Source organism: Acomys russatus, chromosome 12 (genome assembly GCF_903995435.1).
Source record: "Acomys russatus chromosome 12, mAcoRus1.1, whole genome shotgun sequence".
In the NCBI taxonomy this organism is placed as follows: domain Eukaryota; kingdom Metazoa; phylum Chordata; class Mammalia; order Rodentia; family Muridae; genus Acomys; species Acomys russatus.
The window spans coordinates 13,562,582-13,579,429 of record NC_067148.1 but is presented as its reverse complement, the minus strand read 5'-3'; the positions used below and the strand labels follow the sequence as shown (position 1 = coordinate 13,579,429).

Genomic DNA, 16,848 nt, shown 5'->3' with positions numbered 1-16,848 from the left:
GGGCCTAACAGCTCCCTCTTGGTGGAGGCCTCCCCCACCCTGTCCCTGACTGGCTCAGACCATCTAGAGTTGGGCCTGGAGGAATTAAGGTGCCAAGTGTAGCCGTTCAAAACTGAGTTTAGACAGACCAACTGTGAGGTAATGCTTCACAAGCAAATAGAACAACAACAAATAAAAATAAAAATAAAAGATGCATGCTCAATGAAAATGGCATACAGTATCTAATTAAAAACCTAAGTAAAACAAGCACATAATGAACACATTGTTCAGTAAGTCTACTTTCAGGTATATTCCCAAAAGTAATTTCTGAAGGTAGAGCTTAAGATTTGTCTTCCTCATGCCCACACGGCAGCACCAATTGCAACAGTTAAAATGTGAAATCAACCCAATTATCCAGTGATACAGAGATGGTGAAACAAAGCACATATAATACAATAAAACATTATTCAGCCTTAAAAAGAGAAATTAAGCCGTGTACTACCATACTGATAAACTTTAAAGACATTGTGCTAAGTGAAATAAGCCAGTGACAACACTGGTCAAATATTGGGTGGTGATAATTACATGAGTAGTCAGGTTCATGATACTGGGAAGGGGGCTAGTGGTGGCTAGGGGCGGGGCCTGGGAAGGATGTGGGGGCGTGGGAGCGGGGCCTGGGAAAGGGGCTGGTGTTGGCTAGGGGCGGGGCCTGGGAAGGGGGCTGGGGATGTGGGGGCAGGGCCTGGGAAGGGGGATGGGGATGTGGGGGGGGGGCCTGGGAAGGGGGATGGGGAGGGAGACAGCAAAGTTAGCGTTCTGTGGATAATGTTTTTGGCAAGGCAAAATCGTTCTGGAGATAGCCTCACCACAGGGTGGGATGTTCTTGGTGCCAAGGAACTGTTGACTTAAATATGGTTAAAATGGCAAGCTTCTGTATCTTTTCTCACAATTCTTTTTTTTTCAAATATATAGCAAAATATTAAAAAACTGAACTGAACACTTGCTAATCCAAGTGGTCAGCATTATTATCCTAAAGTGACCACCTCACAACAGGTGAGACAAAATCCTGCAAAATCAGGGCTCTGAGTAGTTTCCAGGTGTCTTAGGCTACAGTTACCCTGGTCTTCCCCTTCAATGCCTCTTCCAAGTGTAAAAAAGACCTTTGACAAACCTTTCCCTAGTGGTAACTATAGCTGAGCTAACCCTAGCCTAGGAGAGCATCCTTTCCCTGCAAGACAGCTGTGTCCCCAGAGGTGGTGTACAAAAGGTGTTCTAGGTGGCAAGGACTGTGTGGCAGAGGGAGGGCATGGATGCTGGGGGCCCGTGGAAGGCCACAAACAGGAAGGGTCTTAGGATGGGACATGAAAGGGCAGAAGTTTGGTGGGAAGATGGGATAGTGAGGATAAAAGAAGACAGTATAGGAGGCAAGCATACGACCCCTCTGGCAGCCATGACCAGGAAGGCCATATATCCACTGGGCTTTTATTCTTCAACTCTTTCCTTTCCCCTCCTTTCTTTTTAAAGACAGGGTCTCATATATCCCAGGCTGACCTTGAAATTGCTGCGTAGCCATGGAGATCTGGAATTCCTGTCCCTCTTGTCCACTCGGGTGGGGTTTTCAAAGCAAAGAGGTGACGAGGTTCCATCCCGGGCTTTAGAAAGGCAAGTCTGAGAGCCTTGTAAAAGGCAGCAGGAAGAGGGTGCTTAGCTCATGAACCTCTGGGTGACCTCTCGGGACCAGTCTTCATGTGGACTTGAATGAACTGGTCAAATAGGTCAGGAGTGACTAGTCCGTTGCTAAACGGCCATCAAGTGAAATATAGAAAGGGAAACGCCATAAGTGGCGAGAAAACAGAAATCTGAACATTTCGGGGAAAGACATTGCTTACAAGAGAGTAAGATGGCTCAGAGGGGCATGGGGGAGTGGTTGAGAAGAAGCTGACAGGTGACCCTGTTTCTCCAGGGAAAGTTCTTCCTGTGAGTTCCACAAACTCTGAAGTGTCGATTTGCCTGCAGATGGAGGACGGGACACTGGGAAATGATTGTGCGGGTCTAGTTAGAGTCTCTCACTTGAGAAAATACCCAGGTGCCCATGCAGCTCTCTCAAGGCCAGGGCAAGGCAGCTAGACCACTGTGGGGTCCTGATCTGTGAGGAGGCAGCCCGCGGCCCACAGCAGGCCTCTCCTAAATCACCGTGTTTACATCCGTGCTGTTTAATACGGACAATGAGCAGATCCACAGATCAATTAATAGGCATTTAAAAGCATTTACTCAGTCTCCACAACAGTTTATGGAAAGTGCGTTTAGAAAGCAATAGAGGTTATTGCTATTCTAAAGTGCTTGGGGATCCCAGATGAAAGGCCCTTGTAACTGGGAACTATTTATAACTGAAAGAGTCCTCCACACCCACGGCATGCAACACTGCCGCCATCCCCTGACGGGCTTGACCTGCCAGTCCATGCAGCGTGTCTGTTTAAATTACACTGTAAGTTCCAGAGGGCGGAGGCCTTGTTTTTTTTTTTTTCTTTTTTTTCTTTTTATGGTTTGTAAAGCATCATGAATAACCTTGGTACTCTGTAAATAAATAAAAACCACATGAAACGGTGAAAATAGATGCCGCCTCCCCTCTGTGTTTGGGAATCTGCCCTTTGTTTCAAAGAGTTGGATTCAATGGATGTCACTCTGCAAAAGTGGCTGAGAAGGCTGCATCGGGATTAAAAAAAAAAAAAAAAAATCCCTCGACATAGACGTGTGGATCGTGTAGGTTTTTTTGTCTTCAGTCGGCCAGATTCACCGGTGTGCTCTTACTTCCCATAGTTTCACAAGGCCATGGAGCAAGGCAGAGGCGACATGGGACCTTCCCTGAAGTTGGTTCTGACCTGTTGTTTATACTAGAGCAGGGGCAACTATCCCCAAGAAACCTCTTTAAGGCTAATACGCAGCAGTCAGGACAGAGCCCTGCCTGTGGCTCCTCTTTAGCTGTGGGGGGGCTGCTATGAAGGTGGAGGGAGGACATTAGCCTCTGACCTGCCTTTCAGAGCTCCCTCTACTGTCATCTCGCCACTCCTTGCAAGTGGACCTGCAGATTTGTCTGGGTCAGCTCTTAACTTCTTAAAGTCCAAGAAAGGTCAAATGAAGGTCAAGAGAGCCCACCACAGGGGCCTCCTACAAACACAGGAAAAAAGTCAAAATGAAAAAAAAAAGACAGCTTCTGCATTTGACACATAATGCTGCCTTATACAGTGAGGGCTCTTTCACAGAAGATAGGCACTGGATCTTAGTCTACATCTCCCCAGTGGCACCCTTTGCACATAGTAGCAGCTCACTGACCATTTGGTGTTCGCTCTGCAACATGCTCAAAGAGATGGGTAATTACCTTTGAGCCATTAAGAGAAAGAAATAAAGGGAGAACATTAGGTCAAAGCCTGTCTTGGAAGCTGGTAGTTTGTCTGGCCATGGTACAAAGCTTCGACTCAGAGATTAAAAGCACCAACCAACCCAAGACTCGGTACACAAAAGGCAGAGCACGTGCAAACAACAGTGTGGGAGCGTCAGCCCTCTCGGCTTGTCAGAAAAAGCACAGGCTTGCTAAGGATGAGTCCGTGGCTTGTTCAGGTACTGGAGCTGCTTTCTCATGTGGCTCAGGCCAGTTATGGGAAAAGACAGTGCAAAAAGCAACATATAATTCTCTGGAATCTCGTAAGGGGCAGCTGTTTTGGGCTCCCATATCCTTTCTTTTCTTAGGTATAAATCAAGGCCACTACACTTCCCTGGCTGGTTCAGGAGATAGCTCTGGAGAGCTGCTTGTTCAAGATCTGTTTGAAGGATTTGCTTTGGGAGTAAAAAAAATGCTTGGTTCCTTAAAACAAAAACAAACAAACAAAAACCCCAAAAAACCCCAAACAAAACAAAACAGCAACAAAACCAAACCAACCAACCAAACAAATAAAATCTTTTTGCTCCAGGCATCATGTTCTTATCAGAGATAGTCATAGTAATTGCAAACTCTTAAGTTTATGGTGGGGAGATAGCAAGTTTGTGGAAGAGACACAATCCCATGTTCTTGGTGCTTTCATAAGGTGAGAGGAATCAGTCACTGTCTAGCCAGCTGCTCCGTCAGTGGGAACAAAAGTAGCGAATCCTGGGAACTGATCAGGAAGGAAGACCAGGATAGCCACGAGCTCAGCTCTAAGGGGAGACAGAGCGGAAGTCACTCACAGAGACCCATGGCTCTGCTTGCCTAGAGCCACTAAGCAGCAGAGTTAGAGTGTTTCATCGGTGTCATTGGCTTATAGTCCTGTTCGTCTGTTTAGACAGGGTCTTACTGTGTAGCCGTGGCTGGCCTGGAACTCACACAGACCAGGCTGGTATCACACTCAAGAGATCCTCCTTGCCTCTGACTCCCAAATGCTGAAATTAGAGGCAGAGGTAGGAGGATCTGTGTAAGTTCCAGGCCAGCCTGGTCTACATAGTGAGTTCCAGGGCTACAGAGAGAGACCCCGTCTGAAACAAAACAAAACAAAAACAGTTTCATTGGCTAGCGTTATAATAATAATAATAATAATAATAATAATAATAATAATAATAATAATAATAATAATAATAATTCTTATTCTTATTATTTGGTTTTTTAAGACAGGGCTTTTCTGTATAGTCTTGGCTGTCCTGGACTTGCTTTGTAGACCATTCTGGCCTCAAACTCACAGCAATCTACCTCCCTCTGCCTCCGGAGTGCTGGGATTAAAGTCGTGCCCCACCACGCCCGGCTATAATGATGTTTACTTAATGGATACAGCGACTGGTGTAAGGGCCAGACTGCCTTGCAGTATGCAGCGAACGAGCAATGTTTAAGATCTAGTTCTGTCTGGTAACACAGCTCGCAGGAGCAGCTCCCAGCTGTTAGGCGACAGAAGTAAGGTCTTAACTGTACAAATGATGCTCTGAAGGCCACGCCTCACAAGGGGCTCTCACATGTAGAGACAGTAAGTAACTAGAACATTATTCGCTCACGTTAGGAAGACTTTTTTTTTTTTTTTTGAGTGTTCAAATTACATCCCCACCCGTGGCCCAAACAGAGCTAGAATGATAGTGTGACACAAAAGTAATGGTATCAAGAAGCTTGGTGGCGTTCTGAGCCTTCCTTGCAAAGCCCACGGGTCGCTAGAGTTCACATGGTGAAGAAGCCCCTAACCTTCCAGGAACCCTCACTGCCCACGCTCAGCCTGTGTAGATTCTTTTAGGGAAGTGCTCAGATTCTCCTGCAAATTAATTTGCAAGTTCCTCAGGAGAGATTGCTCAACTAGACTGCGCAGAAATGGGTCCCAGAGCAACTGCCTGATTAGGATTGACAAAAAAGGAAAGGAAAGGCATGCACCCTTGGGAGGTAGGCTAGGAGACCCACCCATGGCAAGACTGGCCGGCCCTCATTTCCCCAGAGGGCTAGCCTATACCTACTGCCCTTACAGACAAGCATCTTAAAGTGAGGGTAGGCTGCCAGTCTCTGAATGGCCCAGAGGCTCCGAGGATACATTCTTAGGGAGGGGGGAAGCTGGTCCTCTTCATCACACACAACACACATGGGGCAGCAGAGTCGCCCTCCTGAGGCCAATGGCTAGAAGACGCCAGGCCACAAGATGAGAGGAGTCATTAGTATAGCAGACATGAGCAGTGCCCTCTGCGATCATGTGATAGCCAGCCCTCGCTCATTGCCTCTGAGGGATGCCTACACATCTTCAGTAGTGTCCCGGGGTGTGGGGGGGGGAGGGTTGTCAGTCGAACAGGGAGGACAGCTTTGCAATTGTCATTTCAGTGGGATGTGCTGGCAGCAGGGGTGTCTTGGCTGTTTGGATTTCACCCTCCTTCTCCCTGACAGCCTGCTCCTGGTTAGGTGCATGAAGGGTTAATCGGCCTTGTAGGACTCAGCTGCCAAGTATACTTAATGCTCACTCCAGCACTCCAGGCCTGTATGCTTGTATTAACACTGCTGGAGTGGCCGGCTCATGGCATCTGGTTCCCTGGCAACAGCTTTCATTGGCTCATTCCAAGCGCTTTCTTCTTAAGAAAGCTCCGACAGAGCCGCTCACCATTACTGCTGATCACCATCTCCTCTGCATCTTGGGACGCAGTTGGTACGTGAGGCCAAGTACCGCCGCCATGCTGTGCCCGCGGTTAGTACAGCTGCTATGCTCTGGTTTTTGTCAGGACTAGGTGCAAATGGTTTGCTTTTCCACTGGGACCAAGCGAGAAAGTTTCCCAGCGCTGGAGGTCTTTGTTAGGCAGAAATCCCTCAGTCCCGTGATTCACTGGCTGCGTCCTGGGCTGGTCTGTGCTGTGACGGAGCTGACTGAACCCAGACAAGAAATCCAGATTGTGGATGGCTTGTCCCCAGTCAGGAGCAAGGCAGGGCAAAGTCGGCCTTCCTTAGAATCCAGGGAGCCTGGCAGCCTCTCCCCACTCCCTCAGGATGTCTGGCAGCTCAAATTTTGCAGCAATTTTGCAGCAAAAAGGAGCTCTTGATGCAGTATTTGGGGGGAAAAATCGGCTAGTGACTCTAATAAAGAAGGGAGCTCTTCCGGGGTTCTCAGATTCACTGAGAACCACTTAGGGTTGTTTTGTCTGGACTCCGAATAAAATGAAAATTAACGGAGTAGAGCTGAGGGAGGAGGCAAGCTATTTTTGTTCAACTGCTTTGTCAATCGGCTCAATTCATTCTGGCTTTTAAGAAAAATACTAAATTTCATCTAATCCACGTAGACTCACAGAACTCTCGGGCCTGAGCATGATCGGGAAATAAAAAACGCTTAAAACGAATAGTAGCCATGTCGATCAAAGATGTTGCCTTCCGGCCTGGCCTCCCACTCTGGGCTGCGCACCCTGTTCACTGTGGAGATGAAATAGGAGGGGCAAGAGAGGGAGGATTCAAGGATACAGGGCGGGTGTTTGCCTTGAATGGAAGAGTCGGAAGTGAGCAGGGGTCTTTCCTGCTGCTTGGGGATGGTCTGATTCTTTGGCCTGTGTGAGGGTGAGTGGGGTTAGGGTTGTGGTGCTATGCCATATGCTGTCAAGATATGGTACAGAGGACACTCAACATTATGCATGTCGAGCTGTTCCTTATTAGGTGTGCAAAAAGCTCTTTGACCTCCATTGCCTGGAAAATGGGAGATGATAGTGTCTACCAGGAAGGCCTGTTATCAGAGAAGACGTGTCTGGTCCCTGCTTCTGTCAGGCGCTGATAAACTTTGGAAGCTCCTCAGGTAATTCTAGTGTTCAGCCATTTTTGAGAACCACGGATGTGTGCTGGAGAGATGGCTCAGAGGTTAAGAGCACTGGCTGCTCTTCCAAAGGTCTTGAGTTCAAATTCCCAGCAACCACGTGGTGGCTCATAACCACCCATAATGAGATCTGGTGTCTTCTTCTGGCGTGCAGGTGTACATATAGGCAGAACACTGTATACATAATAAGTAAATACATAATAAGTAAATACATATTTACACTGTATACATAATAAGTAAATACAGATTGAGAGTGTGACCCAGAATGCTTGAAGAGTCTCTGAAAAGGGGGTTCATTTTCATCCAGGACTATAAGCAGGAAGTGGTTCTTATCCATAACAGAGCAATTGAAGACCAAAGTATCACATCATATAAAACACCTGACATTTTCATTAGTCAGTACATGAGACAGCATGAATCTGTGGAGCAAAATTGAAGATCATTTATTTATTTTTAACTACAGGGTCCTGGAGAGATGCCTTAGCAGTTAAGAACACTGGCTGTTCTTCGAGAGGACACAGGTTTGATTCCAAGCACTCACATGGCAGCTCACAACTGTCCGTAATTTAATTATTTTTACTATCACTATTATGATTATTATGATTATTATTTTGGCTTTTCAAGACAAGGTTTCCCTGTGTAGCCCTTGCTACCCTGGACTTGATTTATAGACCAGGCTGGCCTCGAACTCACAGAGATCCACCTGTCTCTGCCTCCCAGAGTGCTGGGGTTACAGGCTTGTCTGTAATTTCAATTCCAGAGGTCCAAGGCCCTTTTCTGGCCTCTGAAGGCCTCAGGCATAAACAGGGTTTATATACATGTATGCAGACAAAATACCCATACACATAAAAATAGATAATAATAAAATATTTTAAAACTAATATTACCTGTGTGTGTGTGTGTGTGTGTGTGTGTGTGTGTGTGTGTGTGTGTGTGTTTTCATTGTTATGGTGTGACTATGAAAATCAGAGGACAACTCTTAGGATTTGATATCTTCCTTTTACAATTGGTCCTGGGGCTGGAACTCAGGTTGTCAGCCTTGTGGCAAGCACCTTTACCTGCTGAGCCATCTTGCCCTGCATGCAAATTATAAGGAAGAAAATAATTTTAATACACCAGTTGGCAGATGGGTGACTTAGAGGCTATGTACGGACTACTACATTCCTCTTGTTGCTGGGACAAGCTACCCGACACAAGTAACATAAGAAATGACCGCTTGGGGCCACAGTTTGAGGTCCTGGCCTGTCACAGTCAGGAGTGTGAGACAACTGATCTCATCAGGGATTAAGAGAGGCCAGTGTTGGCTTTCTCCCTTTTTGTTTAGCTCAGGACCCCAGCCCTAGGATGGCGCTGCCCCATGCGCCGAGTGGGTCTTCCCACCTTTCCGGAAATCCTCACAGACACACCCAGAGGCATGTTTCCATAGTACCTCCAAATCTCATCGAAGTATCAATACTATCACGCATGGTAGCTGTGTCACCCAACACAGCACTTTTTGTGCTTAATAACAAAATGGGGGTAGGCCAAAGCGGTGCGGGAGACTGGTTCTAGAAACCACAGAGTCTGCACGGCAATTCCAAGCCAATCCCAGACTGTTCTTTTTCACTCTTCCTGTTGAGAGTTTCATGAATGTCTTAGGGTAAAGCCAGAGAAAACAAGGGGCTGTTAGAATCCTCTGTGGTGTCTTTGGAGCTCATCTCCACCTAAGAACATAACACAGGGGTAGCATGCTGGCTCCTTGAGGCACACCCAAGTCAGTTTCTCCCTGGCGGCTTCCTAGAACACACAGCTGGAAGTGACTGTAGAATTCTGGCCTAGTTTAACACAGCGCTCCATGGATGGTGAATGACGTCTTCCATAGGCGAGGGAGGAGAGCGAGTCGTGTGTGATACATAAACGGAGATCAGCCAGCTCAGCGTTGTTCTCCGCGGAATTCCTGTTCTTGTTCCAGGGTGTGGATTTGATCATTCTCAGTAATTCCTCTCAGCATCAATCAATGTGGAGAGTTAAGGAAGTAATCCAACTTATTGGGTTAACTCTAGCTCCTCAGTCTCAAGATGCCTTTTAAGGACACTACTTGCTTAATGCTGGTTTTTGTTTGTTTGTTTGTTTGTTTTCGAGACAAGGTTTCTCAGTGTAACAGCCCTGGCTGGCTGTCCTGAACTCACTCTGTAGACTAGGCTGGCCTCGAACTCACAGAGATCTGCCTGCCTCTGCCTCCCAAATCCTGGGATTAAAGGCATGCGCCACCATGTCTGGCCTTGGGGATGTGCCTCTTTCAAAGTCAGGCTATGGCTTCTTTGAATTCTTTGTGACAGTTGCGACACTGCTTAGCTGTGTGGGTGGGGGTGCTCAGATGCATGGTGGAGCTAAGCTCGCAGCCCCTTTAGCAAGTGGAGGCTGGGTGCCCTGGTGGGAGTCCTACCAGGATTTCATTTGTTTTTCCTATTTGGCTAACCTCATGTCTGTCCTCCCTTTAATAAGACTGTCTGTCTCTAGAAGCTTCCTCTGAAAGTCACTCAGAAGCCCCTTGAGGGATGCCCTGTGCTCTATGGTAACCTTGCAATAAATGAGTTGATTCCTTCAAACCATCTTTAACTTTAAAAGCCCTGTTTCTCCTGAGACATTGGTCAATTTCTATTGTATAAGTACAGGGCCTACTGTGTGGGCTGGCACCCCACCCCCACCCCTGTGTCATGAGAAGCCCTTGACTTGTTTTGTTGCAACACATAGCAATGTCGTCAGTCATGCCTTCAGCAACGAATACTGAATATTCACTTATTGTAAATATGCTTCACTCTATTTATTGAGTTCTCCCATGGGGCAGATGATGACAACTCGGCACTGAGTTGCTCTCCTGCTAGCACCGAGTTGCTCTCCTGCCAGCACTTGGCAATTACTCAAAATTATAAAAGGAATCTCAACTTTAGAAATGTCACCAAGTGTACAAATGAGACCCTGAGGGTGAGGCAGAGCCCCCTCAGGACCGGTGTGCAGAGGCACACGCCTGGGACTTGGAGCCTGTTCTCAGATATGTGATGAGAACTTGTCTCAAAAGAGAAGAAAAGTGAAATGGGGTGTCAGGGAGTGGGAGCAGCAATTAAGGGCACTAGCTGTGTAAGTCTGAAGATGCAGGTTCAAGTCCTGCCTGGAACCAGGTAGACGTAAAAGGAACTTTTAGTCACCTGTTCTAGTTGTTGTCTGGGAGGGTCACTGCCTCTTTCTGCTCACCTAGGCCCAGAATGTTCTCAGCCTCTGAGACTTAATGCTTAATAAGCTCACCCTTTCTGGTCCTTTCTGAGCTCATAGCTGGCTGGCTCAACTGAGCTGTTCTGGCTCAAACTCCTCTCCCAGCTAACTTATTCAATCTGACTTTTCTCTCAGCCTCTAAATTGTTCTGGTTGGCCTCAAACTAATTCCAACAATCTGCTCTAATTTCCTGGCTCCTTCTCATTCTCTGGCTCATTCGGTCTTCACCTGAGTCTAGCTGGTTCGCTCTCTGCAACCTGTCTCTCTATTACTGTTGTGGCAAAACTGCCTCCTCTCTCTTTGCACTGGCCCTACATAGCTCCCTTTTCTCTCTCTTCTTGAGAGAGTTGAGCGTATACTATTCTGCTAAAACTTTCTCAAATTCTTCACTTTTTCTGCCACTCAATTAGACATCACTTTCAAACATTGGTGCTTCCTTCTACAAACTAACTTTACCTTCATTCTTTGGGATTAAAGCCTTGTACCACCATGCATGTACCTCAGCTTTTCTTTACCTGAAACTTGCTCTGTATCAAGCCAGCCTTGAATTCAGATCTGCATGCCTGTTTCCTGGATTAAAGGCGAGTTTGCATTCCAGACAGATCATGTAGGCCTAGAAGGTCTTTGGATGTGATCTCTTGCCAGAGCAGCCATGTTCTTGAATTCAAATTCCTCTACAGGTAAAAAGTCAGATGTGGCGGTGGGTGGGGTTCGAAAGATGAGGTCCTCAGTGCATTATGAGGAGGATGATTGTGTTCCAGAGCTTCACAGAAATGTTCACTCCGGAGAGTGGCCTGATTGGGAGGAAACACTTAGCGCAATGTATTAGAAATACCCAAGCCGAGATCATCCAAGATGGCGTCAATCGCACACTGTGTCTGATCCGCAGAACAGCAGTGACTACACAGCCACCAAAGGACCATACTGAGAGCTCCAAAACACAGTGCTGGTGTTTCCCAGAAAGAAGGAAATCCTGTCATGTGGATTGTCCATGCCCTCCTGCGGACTGCAGGACCATGGGACCACACTCAGGTGAGTTCCCAGGGACCCTGGGCTGCCACTGCTGCCTTTTGGGTTGCAGCCAGGTGCGGTGCATTCAAGGAGGGAGTGCTGTTCGAGTTGAGCCCCAGTGAGGACTCCACCGCCCACACCACAGGCCTCATGGACCTCCTCTCATGGGCTGGGGCCACACTCAGTGCCGAGAGCTGGATGATGCAGAGGTGAATACTAGCAGCAGCACTGAGGTGGGGGCCCAAGGCGGATGGAACATGCAATGGAACCAGAGACCCAGGAGGTGCAAATCAACAGAGCCACAAGTTCCCCGGGATAAGAAGCTGAGCTGGGCCAGCATCAATGGTTTCTGCGAGCTACTCAACAAAGACTTTGAGGGGCCTCCACTTGCCACTTGCTTGATGGCCCACAAGATTCAGTACCTACAAGAGTAGGAGGCCATCCAGGCCTTGACGGCCAGCAACAATCTGAAGAATTGAATGGGGGTAGGAGAGCTGACCCTGAGGACATGGGAGCAGGAGAGCTGGCCCTGAGGACATGGAAGCAGGAGAGCTGACCCTGAGGACACAAGAACAGGAGAGCTGGCCCTGCTCTGAGGACACAGAAGTGGGAGAACCGGCCCCACCCCGATGACATGGGAGGAGGAGAGCCTGTCCTGACCGGAGGACACAGGAGCAGGTGAGCCAGCCTTGCCCTGATGACATGGGAGTGGGTAAGCTGGTCCTGCCCTGAGGACATGGGAAAAGGGGACCAGGACCTGCCTTGAGGACACGGGAGCAGGAGAGCTGGCCCTGACCTGATGACATGGGAGCAGGAGAGCAGGCCCGCCCTGAGGACACAGGAGTGGGAGAGTGGGCCCTGTCCTAAAGACAAGGGAGCAGGCCCTGATCCAGGGCTCTGAGTGAACCTCAACCCAACATGTACCCCATGTATGACCTGCTGGAATATATAGAGGGGCTGGACCTGCAGATTCAAAGATTAAGAATCTCCTTGACACACGGCAACAACGGGATATCCAACAGCAGTCCCAGTGAGGATCCGATAATGACAGTGTAGGCCTCCAACCAGACCCATGACTCGTAGCAATGAACATTTGAAAGTAAACATATGTGGACAAAAGGCTATACTGTGTGATACACTACAGCTTCTGTGACAAGATTTTTTTTGTTTGTCTGTTTGTTTTGTTTTACTGGGGGGAGGAGAGGGATTTTGGTGCATGTCATGTAAATCATAGATATTCAATAAAAGTTAAAAAAAAAAAAAAGAGTTTAAAAGACAACAAATTACCAAACTACTCTCCCTATTTTTATAATGATTCCTTATGTGAGAGATACTCTTCTTCTCACCTGGAACAACAATGTGCATTTTTGTGTAAAGACCGACATTTACTGTTCTGTTTTGGTCTAAGACTATGTTTCACCCTATAATCCAGGCTGACTGGGAACCCCTGGCAATCCTCCTGTTCAACCTCCTTAGTGTTCAGCCAGCCATGGTGCCTGGTCAAGACTGGCATTTTATTAGATGAAAGGTGACTGTGCATATAAAATGTTTTCATTAATGGGAGACATATTTGATATGATTATTCACCTCTTTCCTTTTAAAGTAACCTCTTCAAAGCCTTTGACCATATTTATACTGATTTACTGTCATTCACTGGTAAAATCTTTTTGTTGAGTAATGATCCATTGTCTAAGTTACTCTAAATATCATTTTTACTATTTGTCATTTATATTTTTATGCTGATTACAACTATTTTTAATTTACCAAATTAAAAATTTACAGTAAAAATTTTTTAAAAAGCCAGATGCAGTGGTTATACACACTTCTAAGTTGAGAAGGTCTGTCTCCACAGGGTGGAAGGTGAGACTTGACATCCAAAAGTTGTCCTCTGACCTTTACAAGTACACTGTGGCATGCACATACCTGAACACACACACACACACACACACACACACACACACACACACACACACACACAGAGGTAACGAAGTAAACCTTGAATATTTCAGTGAAGATTCTAGTACCCAGAGTAGGTAGGCAAGCTACTATCTATCTCAGGCCCTCACAGAACAGTCTTAATAGGTTACTTGTACTGAGTGTGTTGTGTAAAGTAGAAAGTATCTCAAGAAAATAATGAAAGATGAAAAGTGTTAAGTTGAAGCTGAGCATGGTGACGCATGCCTGTAACCTCAGCAAGCAGGAGGCAGGATTTTGAGAGTTTGAGGTCAGCCTAGGTCATATAGCAAGACACACACACACACACACACACACACACACACACACACACACACACACAAACACACACAAACACACACCCAGGCACTGATTTGTGTAAGAGAGAGATGAGGACAACACTATGAGAACTCAAGGGTAGGGGAGCAGGTGCCCCTCAAAGGGATGTTGAAGAAATAGGGTCTAAGTAGGACTTGTAAAGAGAGGACACAGCTTGGGGTAGCCATGTAAAAGCACCTCTTAACATCACCAATTCCGAGGAGCAGAAGTGACAAGGGCCCCCGTTGCTCCACTCTGACTCACCACATTTGTACCAAAGCTGCTCCTAACCCATGTCTGAGTATGCGGGCAGAACCATAACAGACAGGCTAAGCCCTGGGGACACTGCAGACAGGGCGCACCTCCGATGGGTGACTGGCTTCGGGATTCCCAGTGACCTTGCGAAACCTTCCTCCTATGGCACAGCACTCTAAAACACTTCCACCCCTCCTGCTTTTCTCCCGACTCCCTTTCATATGGGTGGATCTGGGCCCTATCTGCTGCTTCTCCTGGCTCCTGCCCCGTTTTCCCTCACAGGTGTTTTCCTTAATAAATCTCAGACACATCTAATCTTGTCTTGGTATCTGTTTCTGGGAGGACCCAGATGGACACACAAGTCTTGTGATGGTGCCAGGTCGGCATCCCCAGGGCATTCCAAAGCTCCTGTTTCATTTGCTTGAGTATTCGTTCCCAATTATCTTCCTAATTACTGCTGTCTTTCAGAAGTTGCTACTAGGGAAAAAAAAAGACATTTTAACTAGGAGGAAGTGTCTGTGGGAAATTCCCACCAAGGGTGGGGGGGACAGGGGGGAGCGAAGAGCAAGCCTAGAGAATAATTAGAAAAACACTCTAATTTTCCTTGTTAATGACTTTCAATAAGCTCTAGTAACAGGAAAGCACAGCGAGAGAGCTCAACGGTTAAGAGCGCTTGTTGCTCTTGCAGAGGCCCTGGGTTTAATTCCCAGCACCCACGTGGCAGCTCACAGCTCCCCATAATTCTAGGTCCAGAGGCTTCCATGTCCTCTTCTGACCTCTGAGGGCACCAGGTAGGCACCTGGTCCAGCTATATACATGCAGGCAAAATACTTATTCTCCTAACATACAGCTAATCTTTTTTAAAAAAAAAATTAAAGCATATTCTTCTTAACTTTTAAAGTTTTAATGTTGGTTTATTGAGACAACGGTTTATTTTATAGCCTAGGTTGGCTTGGAACTTGCCATGCAGCAGCACAGGGTGCCCTTCAATCTGCAATGCTCCCCTGCTCCTGCCCCATAAGTGCTGGGAGGACAAGCATGCACTACCGCACCAGGTTTGTGTGGTCCTTAGGATTGAATCCAGGGCTTTGTGAGTGCTAGGCAAAGGCTTACCATCTGGCTTACATCCCCAGCCATGCTTATGTCGTTAGCTAGCTATGTACCACCTGGTTTCTCTGCACTGAAACCTCTTCAGGTCTTCAAAGAGAAAATTAGAAAAGCAACAGTTGAGCCCAACAAAAACAACAACAACAAAAATCCATGATTCAATACACCGCCGGTTGGTTGGGCATTTCATCATGGATATTACTGCACTCTCACTTGAAACTAACTTTCTTCCTCCCTCCCTCCCTCCCTCCCTCCCTCCATCCTTCCCTCCCTTTCCAGAAACATGCATTAAACAACTGACATGCACCTTGCCGTGAGCTACGATTTGCACATAAGACGTGACGAGCAGCCCCATCTCTCAGAGAGCTTGGAGACCAGTGGGATTGTAAGCATATCAGTAAATAGTTAAAATGTTACATGATAAAGCTTTGGTCTCACACAGAGCTATTTAACTGAGCAAATTGTTCTTTCTTGCAACAGCCATGAGTTGTTGTTGTTGTTGTTGTTATTGTTGGTAGTGGTGGTGGTCGTGGTGTGTGTGTGTTTTCTGTAATCACACATTAGCATTTCTGCAGGAAGTAACATCCTCCAGATCTTCTGGAAAGAACACACTGGATGAATTAGTTTTGGTTGCTAAAGCCATTCTGTCAGGAAAAATTAAATGATTGGAGCTAGAGAAATGGCTGAGTGCTTGAGAGAATTTCTTAGTCTCGCAGAGGACCCACACTGGCTCCCAGCACCCAACATGGCAGCTCACAGCTGTCTATAAGTCCAGTTCCAAGGAATTCAATAGCTCTTCTGACCTCCAAGAGCTACTGCACGCATGCAGTGTGTATACACTCACTCATGCACACATACATACACATGCAATAATTTCTTAAAATAGTTTTTCAAGACAGGGCTTCTCTGTGTAGCTCTAGCTTGTTCTGGAACTCACTCTGTAGACCAGGCTGGCCTGGAACTCACAGCGATCTGCCTGCCTCTGCCTCCCAAGTGCTGGGATTAAAGGTGTGCGCCACCACGCCCAGCTGGCCTGTGTTTTTATAATGAGAATCTCTTAGGATCTACCTTGGTCCCATCTGAGGGGAGGGGCTGTGATGATGTAATGACCTCCCATCAGGCTGTACTTCCCAAGTACCTCTTAATATCACCATACCAGGGACCACATTTCTAACATGAACATTGTGGGGCGAGGTGGGGGGCAAACCACATGCAAGCACAGCAGGGTAAGTAGGGGCCAGACAATGTGGTCTCTTGTAAGTCAGCATAAAGGGATGATGAGACAGCATTGAAGATGTTGATGAGCAGAATAATTTGATGGAATATATATATATATATATATATATATATATATTTTTTTTTTTTTTTTTTTTTTTTTTTTTTAAGGTGCCCCTGACAGGCTATGGTGGTACAGATCTGTAATACTAGTATTCATTAAGCTAAGACAGGAGGATTCTGAGTTCAAGGACTGCCTGGGCTATATAGCAAATTCGAGATTAGCTTGAGCTATTGAGTAGGAACCTATCTAAAATAAATACAAATAAACAACCAAGGGCTGGGCAATTCAGATGGTAGCGTGTTTACCTAGAATATAAAAGAGCCTTGGAGGATGTACACACACACTCACAATACTCTCTCACACACACTAACACACTCACACACTCACACACACCACACACACACACTTTTATACACTCACTCGTTC

The 16,848-nt window shown here is 46.7% G+C and overlaps 1 protein-coding gene across 1 annotated transcript in view; it reads right to left on the bottom strand.

Annotated features, from left to right (window-relative positions):
- Fzd7 (frizzled class receptor 7) overlaps window positions 1-16,848 on the bottom strand; it is a 70,964-nt gene that overhangs the window by 27,609 nt on the left and 26,507 nt on the right.